Source organism: Bos indicus, chromosome 15 (genome assembly GCF_029378745.1).
Source record: "Bos indicus isolate NIAB-ARS_2022 breed Sahiwal x Tharparkar chromosome 15, NIAB-ARS_B.indTharparkar_mat_pri_1.0, whole genome shotgun sequence".
NCBI classification, from domain to species: Eukaryota; Metazoa; Chordata; class Mammalia; order Artiodactyla; family Bovidae; genus Bos; species Bos indicus.
The window spans coordinates 14,163,904-14,178,277 of NC_091774.1; the positions used below are offsets into that span (position 1 = coordinate 14,163,904).

At 42.1% G+C, this 14,374-nt stretch overlaps 1 long non-coding RNA gene across 1 annotated transcript in view; it reads right to left on the reverse strand.

The window, feature by feature from the left end:
• The window catches only part of LOC139187128 (uncharacterized), a 42,235-nt gene extending 34,652 nt beyond the window's left edge, over nt 1–7,583 (reverse strand). The window contains exon 1 of the long non-coding RNA XR_011570767.1: nt 6,988–7,583. This is a non-coding gene — a long non-coding RNA (uncharacterized lncRNA). The remainder of the gene's footprint in view (nt 1–6,987) is intronic.
• Nucleotides 7,584–14,374: the final 6,791 nt, after the last annotated feature.

Consider the following 14,374-nt stretch of genomic DNA (forward strand, 5'->3'; position numbering starts at 1 on the left):
GTTCCCCCCACCATCCCTTGGGCTTAAACATGTTTGAGCCTTAATGTCAGCTCTGTCTGTGTTCAGTTCACAATGCCATCTCCAGTGTATAGGACCCAAGCGTGACAGCAGGCATTCTTACTCTGTACCTCCCACTCTGACCTGCAGCACAGATACCACCCCTTTTGAAGGCTCTGTGTCACGTGACAGAGAGTCAGGAGGAAGGGATATATGTCTTTTTCAAGGGTAAACTTTTAGATCACTACTCCTTGATCTCAATGGACTTTTTCAATTGAGGTTTTCTTTTGCTTCCAATTATGGCAGCAATACCATATTCTTCTGAGTCTGTCTGAAGCAGTGCCAGACAAGGAACCAGACATTCCCTGTGTGAATGAGACCACTCCTCTCCTCTGCCCAGGGGCCTATCCTCCCTGCTGGTGTCAGTGTGTGGAATTCAGGGATGCTGTCAGCAAATATTTTGAAAGAGATCACATTCTAGAAATGCAAGGAGTGCATCCTTGAAGGCTGAAAAGAAGACATGGCTGGTAGGTGTGATGCAATTTACTTCCACCGTAAAATTTTAAACAGTACACTTAACATGACCAAAATTGAATTATCATTCACATTTTCTTTCATACAGGGTCCACACTTACATGTGTGGTCATCAACAGAAAAGCCTAGCAACAACCTTTGACAGAATCATTAGAAGCCAGTATTTAGAAGCAGCAGAATAGGTAATGCACTGTCAGAAAAGATGGTGTAATCAGAATGAAACACAGGGAATTAGAGAAGCACAGAAGCAGAAAGACCTATATTATTTCAAGACAAAAAAGTTTCCAAATAGCCACAGCCTTGTAATAATGGTGGTGCCATCTTTTAGCCCCAGTGGGAGATATGAAATTAGCCAGAAATGGTGCATTTGATAATAAAGAAGTCCAAAAGATGGTTCTTGATCTTGAATGGAAAGAGATGGTGGCTGGACACTACAAAAACCTTTATTTTCCCTGATTGAACAATAATCAAATACATAGTTATTTCTTCTATAACCACTAGTCTCACTCTTCATTGATAAATAACTATACTTACATGACCCCATGACTGTGTAATATATATTTAGATTGAATTGTTTAAATAGGCAGGAGTCTTGAAAATAATTTTTGCCCAGGATCACCCCACACCCTGAGTTGATCCTGCTTCCATTCACAACCATTGATCAGAACTAATCTTGTGGCCTTACCCAACTGCAAGGGGAATAAAAGTATATCCTGAGAACCCAAAATAAGAGGAGAACCATATACGATAGACAGTAGTAATCGTTGACACAGGAACTGGCAAGGATAGAGCTGACCTGGGTTTTCAAAGAATGGTCACGTTTTAGCAATTATAAGTTGCTCCCTATGGGCTTCCCTGGTGGCTCACTGGTGGAGATGTAAAAGACGTGAGTTCAATCCCTGGGTTGGGAAGATCCCCTGGAGAAGGAAATGGCAACCCACTCAGGTATTCTTATGCCTGGAGAATCCCATGAACAGAGGAAACTGGTGGGATACAGTCCATGGTGTCACAAAGGGTCAGACCCAACTAAGCGACTAAACAACAGCAAGTTGCTCCATGAGTTGCCATTTCCTTCTTTATCCCACAGCTGTTCTAAAGCCTCATCAAAAGTTAAGCCCTTGCCTACACTGTGCTGCACCACAGTCCCGTGCAGTGCTGAGAGCATAGATATGACAGAAGTCAGAGTTCCCAGGACTGCAAGAAGCAATCCGCAGGCATATCAGCTGTAGCCTTGGACAGGGTGGAGATGAGGATTTCAAAGCCAGGCAACTAAGGAGACAAAGAAATGACAGAACGGATAGAAAAAGAATTGATACAGAAATTTCTAGATAATTTCCTACAGACACTAGAAGAAAGAAGAGAACCTCTAAGAGAGGTGTGAGGCCCTGATGTGGAATGGGACTGACAGTCATTATAAACTTCAGTACACTTGCCTCAAAGTATCTGAAATTCTACTATGAATACCTGTCTCCTCTTCAGACTTTTGGTCTATGGTTCAGTTCCTCAAACTTCCCTGGTGGCTCAGACAGTAAAGCATCTGTCTACAATGTGGGAGACCCGGTTTGAGCCCTGGATTGGGAAGATCCCCTGGAGAAGGAAATGGCAATCCACTCCAGCACTATTGCCTGGAAAATCCCATGGACAGAGGAGCCTGGAAGGCTACAGTCTATGGGGTCGCAAAGAGTCGGACATGACTGAGTGACTTCACTTTCACTTTCAGTTCCTCAAAGCTGGATGTGACACCTAGACTCTTTCACCTTTATAAAGGTAACTCCACTAAAGTTACAGTGGGCATCATAAATGTGAAGTTATGTTATCTTTTTCTGTGACTTTTACATTTTTTGAAAGATTTTTTTAAACTAAATGATGGCCTTTGAACTTTGATCATTAGGAATTCAAACAGCTGGTAAATAAGATATTTGGGGGTGAGGGAACTTCTTGGTCCCCCTCAAACCTCACATTTGTGTACTTCTTCATCAGAGTGGCATCCACTACATGCAGGCATCACAAGATGATTGGCAGCTTAGGTACTGATCCTGCCCCCATAGTATCAGATCTGTTCACCTTCCTTCAGAGCCTCGTTTTAGGCTTTAACATGGGCTTACTGATACTCTAGAGACACAGAGCAACATGCCTCAGTGGCACTGATGGCTTGGAGAAATTCAGGCCATCACAATAATTCAATGGAAAGTAACTCCTTGGATGAAAGGGAGAAAGGTGAGGGAGGAGGGGCAGGGAGCGCAAGACGGGAGAGCAAAGGAACTACTGCTGATGTCACGAAGCAAGGTTCGTGGGATGAAGTTCCACGGAAGGAAAAGCGAAGCTTGCATACTCAGGAGATTCCTGTATGTAAAAGTGAAATGTGTTGTAACAAGGGAATAAAAGTTAAATGGTTGGGGGGTGGGGGGGACACATGAAATCAATAGATAGCAATGTCTGCAACTTTAAAATCTGCTATTTAGCTCCAAGTTCAAGTCTTATGACCAACAGAATTCAAGCATCCCTCTGGTACATAAAATCAATGAAGGGAAGAAAAAAATTCTGTTCTTCACTACAGCAACATCAGCATGTGAAATTATCTTTGAAAAGTTTCGGGTCAGGCATAGTGTCCAAGAGGAAATGGGCTTGAGACCAACTCAGTGGAAAGACTGGTGATTGACAGAAGGTAGAATTTCAGGAGGTGAGTGAAGGCAGCAGAGCAAGTGTTCATTCATCTATTCAACATATTTGCTTTTTAATAACTTTTGGGGGGAGGTCGTGCTGCATCTTGGTGTGATGCACAGGCTTCTCTAGCTGTGCCATGTGGACTCCAGAGCACACAGGCTCAGTAGTTGTGGTGCACGGACTTAGATGCCCTAGGAAACATGGGATCTTAGTTCCCCAACCAGGGATCAAAACCACGTCCTCTGCATTGGAAGGTGGGTTCTTAACCACTGGACCACCAGTGAAGACTCCAACAGAATTTATTAAGTATCTGTTCGGCAGTATGCTAGATGGAAAATACATAGAAATATATAATATATAGCCTCTCTCTCAAGGAGCCTCTATGTGGAGTGGATGAGAGACTGACAGGTTAACTCTAATTATAATATAGTAGGGAAATCATGGAGAAGGCAATGGCACCCCACTCCAGTACTTTTGCCTGGAGAATCTCATTGGACAGAGGAGCCTGGTAGGCTGCAGTCCATGGGGTTGCTAAGAGTCTGACATGACTGAGCGACTTCATTTTCACTTTTCACTTTCATGCCTTGGAGAAGGAAATGGCAACCCACTCCAGTGTTCTTGCCTGGAGAATCCCAGGGACAGGGGAGCCTGGTGGGCTGCCATCTGTGGGGTTGCACAGAGTTGGACATGACTGAAGTGACTTAGCAGTAGCAGCAGCAGCACCAGGGAAATCATAGAACATAAAGAAGTATTGATCAACCTTATATAAACAATTTCTTCTGTTCATTTTCAGAACTACAGGAGTCCTTAAGAGTTCAGAGAATGAACTGTGTACTTCGGCAAGATATATGAGACTTCCCTCCCACCACCACTCAAAATCTCTCTCTCTGCCACCAGCTACCCCATTTTATTTGATAGAATTGTGTTTGCAAAAAGTAAATGACTTAGTTAATTTATGCTCTCATCTAATTCTGCATCTCTCATCAAGTATTCAAGTACTATCCTATAAGCAATGTTGCTGCAGAAACTTTATCAGAATACCATAGAGGAAATTATATTCTAACAGTAGGCTGCCAAAGATAATTTACAGAAGAATAGTATTGACTGTCAATTCCTCCCAATAAAATCTGTGGACCAGTAACTTTGATAGAATCTTTAAAATGGCTCAAAATGAGAAATTAAGGCAGAGTATTGGTAGGGCTTCAAGATCTTGGTTGAGTAGTTTTATGGTGGTCTTGCAAATGGAAACTGGTTGAAATTGGTCAGAGTTTTATCATTATTGTTATTATCATCCAAATGCCTCTACCAAGATGCATTGAGGTAGGGTGTCTTGATGGGTAAGCTATTAGTCCTGTTAAGCTGTTTCAATGATTAACTTTTCTTTTTGACTTTTCTTTTTTTCATGAGCAGGCATTTCTTAAAGCAGATAACCAAGTTATTTTTACCTGGTCCCAGCACTGATTAACATAAGAACAAGAAACAACATCTAATCCCAGTATTATACAGTACAGAGACAAGAAAAATTTGATTGCAGTTCTTAGTAGTCACATAATTTCTTTTAAACATGTTCCCATTTAACAAGTAAAATTCCCAGGCTAAAAATGGATTAGAAGGACCATTATTCAAGTTAATACAACATCTATCCTGCCATTGTTAGCCACAGTGAATAATTAAAAATTAAATACAGATAAAATTAAGAAGTATAAATAAGGGGAGAGCACAAAAGTACTAACTTTTTAAAAAATCCAATATATTCCAAATACTCATCTGGACACAAGATTGTGATGAGGAATAAATGCAAAAAGATCGGTAGATATCACTAATCACCAATGAAATCTCTGAAGTACAAAAATAATCATAACACTTCACTTTCTATGAACATATATTTCTTCATCCAAATGTCCTAAAATATGATTTTTATTGTCTGGCCTCAGCTTCATCACCTACAATACTTTACTCTTATAATATACATAAAGTTCTTTCAACTATACCTGCTTTTTTAGACCTTTGAACACACTCTTGCTTCTGTCTGCAGTGTCTTACTCTTCTTTCCCCAGCCACCTGGATAATTTCCATTTATCTTTCAACAATGAATGTAAGTGGCACATATTTAAGAAAATGCCATGACACCGCCTGGTTATGTTCAGTGGTACTCCCCTTTGACCCTAAAGTAACCCATGAGTTTCTGACTCCCTACCAGATTTCACACCGGGTTATGTTTGCTATTCAGCTTGCCTCTAACATCTACTAAGAGCTAAGGACTATGCTTTCTTCATCCTGATATTCTTCTGTGCTTCGCAATATGACTTACACTTACTTTTTTAAGCTTTTATTTTGTATTGGGGTATATGGCACCCCACTCCAGTACTCTTGCCTGGAAAATCCCATGGACGGAGAAGCCTGGTAGGCTACAGTCCATGGGGTTGCTAGAGTTGGACATGACTGAGTGACTTCACTTTCACTTTTCACTTTCATGCCGTGGAGAAGGAAATGGCAACCCACTCCAGTGTTCTTGCCTGGAGAATCCCAGGGACGGGGAGGCCTGGTGGGCTGCTGTCTCAGGGGTCGCACAGAGTCGGACAGGACTGAAGCGACTTAGCAGCAGCAGCAGCATAGCCAGTTAACGACGCTGTGACAGTTCCAGATGAACGTCAGTGGAACTCAGCCATCCATATCCATGCATCCATTCTCCCCCTAACTCCCTCCCATCCAGGCCACCACACGACGTTGAGCAGAGTTCCATGTGCTATACAGTAGGTCCTTGTCAGTTATCCATTTAAAACATATCAGTGTGTACATGGCCATCTCAAACTACACTTATTTTTATTAAACTATTTCTAGTGAATGTAGTTGGAGAGTTTAAACCTATATAAAAGGATATTGACCAAAATGAGTTTAAGTGAACCCTCATATTATAGTAAATATGCTTTGCATGTGTGCTTTATATTTTGAAAAATTTTCCAAATTATTTCTTTAAACGATACTATGGAACTTTCTGAATTGTCATAAACCAAATGGAAAAGTATTGATTTGAGAATACTGAAGTTTACTCCTTATGCCTATCATGCCTTAGCCCACAGGGCTCTTTGTCAATCCAGAACAGTCAATTCTAATTAGGGAAAATTCAGATATTCAGCCTACCCAAGCAAGGGAAATGACAATATCCAATTTGGAGGATAAGTCTCTCGAGCTTCAGGAAATATTATCAAGGCTAAGCAATCAATACACTGACAGTAAAAATAAAGACACACTGAGAACCACAAACCAGACCTCGAGTAAAGGACAATTGCTAGATAAGATTGCCCAGGAAGTAATCATAAAAGATTTTGTACCAACCTCCCAGTAATATCTTAGAGAATTTAGTCCATTAGACATAGCTAGACAGCCACTTTCAGTCCTATTAATAATATATGAAATATTTTTAAATGACAACAAACATGCACCTATAATTATGAAACAACTCACATCCTCAGGTTTAGTGGTGTTAGGTTTTATCTTTAAAAGCTCTGTAAAGTCTCTTTGTGTGCCGTGTGTGTGTGCTCAGTAATGTCCAACTCCTCATGAGCCCGTTGACTGTAGTCTGCCAGGCTCCTCTGTCTGTGGAATTTTTCCAGGCAAGAATACTGGAGTGGGTTGGCATTTCCTACTCCAGGGCATCTTCCTGACCCAGGGATTGAACCCACATCTCCTGTGTCTCCTGCATTGGCAGGCGGATTCTTTACCACTAGTGCCACCTGGGATGCCCTGTAAGGTCTAATGAGGTTGAATACTTTATAGCCACAGATAACTTACCTGTCTTCACTTTCCTCGGCCCTAGTCAGCTCTGGGCCTTAGTGCCCTTCATCCATAGGCTCACTTTTGTCTGATTCAGCAAGAAGACATGAGCAGAGAAAGAAATAACATCTGAAATCTGGCATGAGTCCAGGTGTGGGAGATCAGGCTCTGTCCTCACTGGCCACATGCCCAGTCCATTGCCAATCGTCCACCTCAGATCCCGAGTAGCAGCCGTGTGTTCTGTAGAAACAAGAGTCTTTCCTGGAACCCCAGCCCACTTGCAGGAGTTGTTACAATTCACAGGCCTTGAGAATACTCGATCACCAGGAATGTTCTTTTGGATGCTATCTACACACTGAAGGTTCACCTAAAACTTCACTCCATGAAACATCATTGGATACTGTTTTAGGCAGCTTGGGCTGCTATAGCAGAATGCCACAGACTGGATTCCTTGAACAACAAAAATGTATGTCGCACAGTGGAGGCTGGAAAGCTCAAGATGAGGGTAATAACCTTTTAGGTTTCCGGTAAGAGCTCTCTTCCTGACTTGTCGACGGCCACCTTCTCAGTGCATCCTCCATGGAAGAGAGAAAGAGTGAAAACGGACTCTTTGGTGTTTCCTCTAACAAAGACACTGATCCTCTGGATCATTACCCCATCCTTATGACTTCATTGTATAAGTCATCAGTTCAGTTCAGTTGCTCAATCATGTCTGACTCTGTGACCCCATGGACTTACACAGCCCATGGAATTCTCCAGGCCAGATTACTGAAGTGGGTAGCCTTTCCCTTCTCCAGAGGATCTTCCCAACACAGGGATTGAACCCAGTTCTCCCGTATTGTAAGCGGATTCTTTACCAGCTGAGCAACAAGGGAAGACCTTGTAAGTCATAAGGTAACCTTAATTACCTCCTCATAGGCCTTTTCCCCAAACCCAGTTACATTGGGGATTAGGACTGTAGTATATGAATTGGGAGCAGCAGGGCATAATTCAGCCTGTAGAAGATATAAACACTAATCTAAATCTAAATTAAGCCTAGTTATCTAAGTACAATCAACAACAATAACAAAGCAACGTCTACTATTTATTAAAGGCTTACTTTCACAAAACTATTTCTAATTTTTAGAATAATATTACTTTTCCCTACTTTGTAGCAGAGGGAGTTGAAGGCTTGAGGTGTAAAAGCCCTAATCAAGGCCATACCACTACAAAAGGACAGAGTTGGAACTCAAACCCATATCTGTAGGAATTCAAAGTCCCAATGTAATGTGTCTACCATGACTTCTTAGGTAGAAACTATAATTCAGATCACGGATCAAGCTTCAGTCCCAGTGTCTTCCCTTTCCCCACCTGCCTGAACTGTGATCAGTAGTTTGCCTCATAGACACACCTGAGTTTTGATAATTATGGAGATGATAGCAAGTCAATCAAAAGGTCTATTCAATACCTAAGATCAGGCACTCGGTAGAGCACTAGATTACTTCTTAAATATCTACACATGGCTGAAAAGACTAATTTAGAACCAACAGATTCAGATGGTACTTTGGTTACTGTAATCAAATTTTGCAGCGATCTGCCTCTTTGATTCATGCTCTTCTTATTTAAAATTCTGCATTGCTCTTTATGATATACCAGCTGTTAAACTGCCATCACATCCATCTTCCTCTATCTTTGGCTTCCCAGCACAGCATCCATTTATTCTTTAATTCAAAATACATGATTGAACCTTGAACAACACAGGTTTGAACTGTGCAGGTCCACTTATACAAGGACTTTATCCAACAGTGAATACTACAGTACTTCATGAAATGGGGTTGGTTAAATCTGGGTTGCAGAACCATGGATACTGAGGAACCACAGATATAAAGGGCCAACTGAAAGTTACATGTGGCCTTCCCAGGTGGCTCCAGTGGTAAAGAATGTGCCTACCAATGCGGGAGATGTAAGAGATATGACTTCGATCCCTGGGTCAGGAAGATCCCCTGGAGGGAGGGTATGGCAACCCACTCAAGTATTCCTGCCTGGAGAATCCCATGGACAGAGGAGCCTGGTGGGCTACAGCCCAGGGGGTCACAGAATTGGATCTGACTGAAGTGACTTAGCACACACACACAGGTAAGTTATATGTGAATTTTTGAGTGCATGGAGGACCAGCACCCCTAACCCCCAAACCCCCACATGTTGTTCAAGTCTCACCTGTACTTACTGAGCCCCTACTAGCTGTCAGGCATGTGGGATACATGAGAGAACACAACAGATAGTATCCCTGCCATCATGCTAATATGCTAGCATATGGGAACAGAAACTAGTAGCCACACTAAATAAGCAAAATATATAATGTGTAGAAATTATAACACAGCCTATGGAAAAAGAAAGGGCAGCACAAGGTAGGGGAGAGCAAGAGCATGAGAGGAGAGGGTCATGGTAAACCTCTCTGAGAAGGAGGCATGGTCAAAGATATAAGGAGATGGCGCATATCTGAAGAAGAGCATTTCAGACACAGCAAACAGTAAAAACTTTGAGTGAAAACAGGTCTAGGAATGACTGAGGAAGAGCAAAGAGACCAGCATGGCAGGAGCCCAGTGAGCAGGAGAAAAGTCAGAGAGTTAATGGGGCACCAGATAATGAAGGGCCTCTGGCCATTGTAAGGGTTTTCATTTTTTACACTGAATAAATCAGAAAATGATTGCAGGATTCTGAAAGGAGCAACAATCATGACCAAACTCATATTTTTAAAGGATAATCATTATCCTGGCTTTTATATAAAGGACTGATTTTAGGGGAGCAAGAATAAAAGCAAGGAGGCCAGTTAGGAGGTCTTTGCAATTTTGTCGGGCAGGCGGGTTGTGGGGGGCATGGTGATGGTGGTGGTGGTGGTGGTGATGATGGTGGTGGTGGTGATGATGGTGGTGGTGATGGTGGTGATAGCGGTGGTGGTGGTGGTGATGATGGTGGTGATAGTGGTGGTGGTGGTGATGGTAGTGATGATGGTGATGATGGTGGTGATAGTGGTGATGGTGGTGATGGTGGTGATGATGGTGGTGATGGTGGTGATGGTGCTGATGGTGCTGATGATGGTGGTGGTGGTGGTGATGGGGGGAGAAGTGGTTAGATTCTGGGCATATCTTAAAAGAAAGAGATGCCTCATCACATGGATCCAGTTCTGCCAGTTCTTGAGGCAAAGGACAAGAAGCATGTCAACAGACTTTGACCTCAATGCAGGACTTCCCAGGTGGTGCTAGTTTGTAAAGAACCCACTTGCAAATGCAAGAGATGTTAAGAAACATGGGTTCGATCCCTGGGTGGGGAAGATTCCCTGGAAGAGAGCACAGTAACACACTCCAGTATTCTTGCCTGGAGAATCCCATGAACAAAGGAGCCTGGCAGACTATAGTCCATAGGGTCTCAAAGAGTCAGACACGACTGCAGGGACCTAGCACACATGCAGGAGGTGGGGTATGTAACATAGAGTCTAACATAGTAAGCACTTATTACTCACCAGTCACACTAAGAGTCCACCTAGTAAGATAGAAAACTAAAGCACAGAAACATTAAATGACTTGAGATCTGATGACTCAGGGACAAATACCTGGAGCTGATGCATCAAAGGTGGATCACAGTAACCTCTAAACTGCAGCAGTCCCTAACTCACCACCAAGGCAGCAAATCCATAATAAAGCAGTGACAACTAATGAACTTGATTCTGAAATGAATGAATCTCTTGGCACAAGGTGATTCTGTATGGGATGACAGCTAAGTAGAAATATGGCTGCTGCTGCTGCTGCTGCTGCTAAGTCGCTTCAGTCGTGTCCGACTCTGTGCGACCCCATAGACGGCAGCCCACCAGGCTCCTCCGTCCCTGGGATTCTCCAGGCAAGAACACTGGAGTGGGTTGCCATTTCCTTCTCCAATGCGTGAAAGTGAAGTTGCTCAGTCGTGTCTGACTCTTGGAGACCACATGGACCACCACCTACCAGGCTCCTCCATCCCTGGGATTCTCCAGGCAAAGTACTGGAATGGTTGCCATTTCCTTCTCCAAGAAATATGGCAGTTTTACATATTATCCTACTTCTTCAACAGTATATACATTGTGATTTAACACTTCTGTAATGGCTGGGGACAACATGAAACTTTACTAGAGCACTGGGTTCCAGAAAGCAGAACTGCTTATGCCATCTGGCTTTGGGGAAGGTTTGGGTATGATTCTTTGTTAAAAGAATATTTTGAAGTTTGAAATGAGAAAAAGAGACTAAGTGGCTGGAAGAATATGAGCAGTGTTTTTGCAGCATAGCCTCAGGAGAGATAAAGTGAATTGATTCAGAGTATAGTTAGGCTTTTGGGACTGCATTTCTGCTTCTGAGAAGGAGGAAACAAAGATGAAAGAGAAGAGGCTGACATGGGTGCTGCTCTCCTATGACTGGCATTTTCCTGTAAGGGAACAAATCCAAATGTGAGGTCAGAAAAACTCAAGTGAGCACCCTACCCTGCTCCAAGCTAAGGCATATGCTTATAGATTCCCAAGCTCACTTTTCATAAACATCCAGAGTTCTTCATGCCCTCAATGCTTTTAAGTCTTCCAAGTAACCTCTTATTTTGAACTAGAAATCATATTTTTAAGTGAATTTTTAAAATATAATCATGGTGCACTTCACTGCTGTAATAGGTAGAATTCGGGATAGTTCCCAAAATATTCCCATCCCTCTCCTTGTATGCAAACTTTCTCCCAGTGACTCAATCAGACACTCATCTAGTGCTGCTGTTGAGAAGTATGCTGCTGCTGCTGCTGCTGCTAAGTCGCTTCAGTCGTGTCCGACTCTGTGCGACCCCATTGACGGCAGCCCACCAGGCTCCACCGTCCTTGGGATTCTCCAGGCAAGAACACTGGAGTGGGTTGCCAATTCCTACTCCAATGCATGAAAGTGAAAAGTGAAAGGGTAGTCGCTGAGTCCTGTCTGACTCTTCTCGACCCGATGGACTGCAGCCCACCAGGCTTCTCCGTCCATGGGACTTTCCAGGCAAGGATACTGGAGTGGGGTGCCATTGCCTTCTCCGGTTGAGAAGTATACAGGGATAATAAAAGTCCCAAATCAGCTGACCTTAAGACAGGTAAATATCTTCAATGGGCCTTCAGTAAGCCTGACCTAATTAGTTGAGGCTGTAAAAGGAATTTGTCTCCTCCTGGTGAAAGAGGTTCAAAGACGGGGTAGGGTGGGGGTTTGGTGCAACAGAAATTCTTTGTTTCTCATTTTGAAGATGGGGGAAGCCAAATGGCAAGGAATGCGGGTGGTTTCTAGGAGCTGAGAGCAGTCTTCAGCTGACAGCCAGTAAGAAAACAGGAAAAAAGTCCTATAACCACAAGGAACCAAAGTCTTCCAACAACCTGAGATCATCCCCAGGTCCTCCAAAAGTAACCCAGTCTGGCCGGAACTCTGATTTCAACCAGTGAGACCCAGAGCACAGGCCACCTCCATGCCATGCCAGACTTTCTACACACAGAACTGTGAATTGCTAAACGGGGATTGCTTTCCTCTGCTGAGCTTATGGTAATCTGTTACAGAGATAAAAAACTAATACAATTGCTAAAGGTACATTTTAGAAAATAAATCACTAGTAGAACTATTTAAGATGTGATTAATTCATTGGAAAAAAACCTTTCTTCACAAGGATACTTTCCTTCATCTTCATCATCTATCAGAAGTTAATATTTCCTATTTTGGCATTTCTTAAAGCAAGCTATGTCTTACCTATGTGGTTGCTAAGTGCGAATCATAAGAGCTAAGTTTTATTATGAAACTTAGTCAGAATCAACTAGCAAAGAAAACAATTCTAAAAATGATTTCAGTAAATATGTTACAAATTAATTAATATGAAACCATCTGTGAATAAATTAGTCTACCCCTCAGTAGTTTCTGATAGATCTCATTATTCAAAATATCTCCCATTTTTCTTACTTGCTAATGAAGTTTATGCCACTTAAACTTTAAAAAGTAATTATTAAATCATATTATCAACAATATCTACTTTTCTACATATAATCCATATATATATTTAAACATTTTTAAAGCCTCTGCAGAACTCGAAGGAAAAAAGCTATATTAAAATATAACATCATAGTTTTTAAATGTAAAGAAATTCTAATTTGTATTTTGAGAATTTTAATCAGAATACAGGCTTTTCAAAATTCAAAACATTTCAACTTTAAAATGTTGATTTTCATAGAATAACTAGAACAATGTATATATACTAAAAATATTATTTAATATACCCCCCAAAATCCTATGCTTTCATATTTAGTACAAAATATTATTATAATAATACTCATATAAATAAAGCCTATATGTTCCCTCATACCTGTTGTTTCACAGGTAGCAGCAAAAACAAAAGTATTCAACTGTGACCTAGCGCTTCAGGGACAGGCAACTGCTGTTGCCAAGAGACTGAAACATCAGAGGCAGAATCTGGATTCTGGGATCGTGACTCAGTAAGATTTCTGGCACTTGCTGGATGTTAAAGGAATTTAATTGCCAGGGAAAACACAAACTTGACCAAGAAGGTCCTGTGATGGCTCAACTCCTAAAGCAATTCCCAGTCTTTATAAACTTGCCAGGAAAGTATTCAGCTAAAGCAGTAAAGCCCTAATGAAATTAGGCAGACTATTGACTACACCTGACAGAATTTCACTTAAGCAATAAAAAGGTATTTGGGGGCCACGTCAGCTACAAAGTCCAGAAGTTACACTGCCCCGAGGCACAGCTAGATGAAGTGCACAAATACTGTGTCCCTCAGACTCTCCTCATGGAGCAGGCATGAGCATCCCCAGCACCCCAAGACTGGCAAAGTACCAGTCTGACAGCTCCTATTGTATGAGAACATCTGCAAATCCCCTGAAGAGGTTCTGAGGAGTCTTGACAGCCCTGGTTTGGGGGCATATGCCCATGTCTGTAGCTGGGAGAAGAAAGGAATAGGTGTATGGTAGGCTAAGATTGTTACCAAGCCAAACTTGGGGACACTCTCCCATATACAATAAAGTCAATCTACTGATCGCAGGTTGTGGTGAAGCAAACCACAGGCTTTATTGCAGGAACCAAGCAAGGAGTACAGGTGGCAAATATTTAAAAGACCCTTAACTCCTTGATGGATTTCAGGAAAATGTTTTTAAAGGCAAGCTGACAGAGACAGTTGCAAGGTGCATGATCAGCTTGTGCACAATTCTCTGATTGGTTGAGGGTTAGGTAACAGGCTGCTTTCACAGGGGTTAACATCATCAATTGTTAGACTCTAGCCAGTCTAGGGTTTACATGCTCATGGTCATCATGAAGTTACCTGCTTCCATCTGGTGGACATTTTAGTATCTGCAGAACAATTCAGGGATGTGCATCAAACACCATTATCTATGTCCTTCACT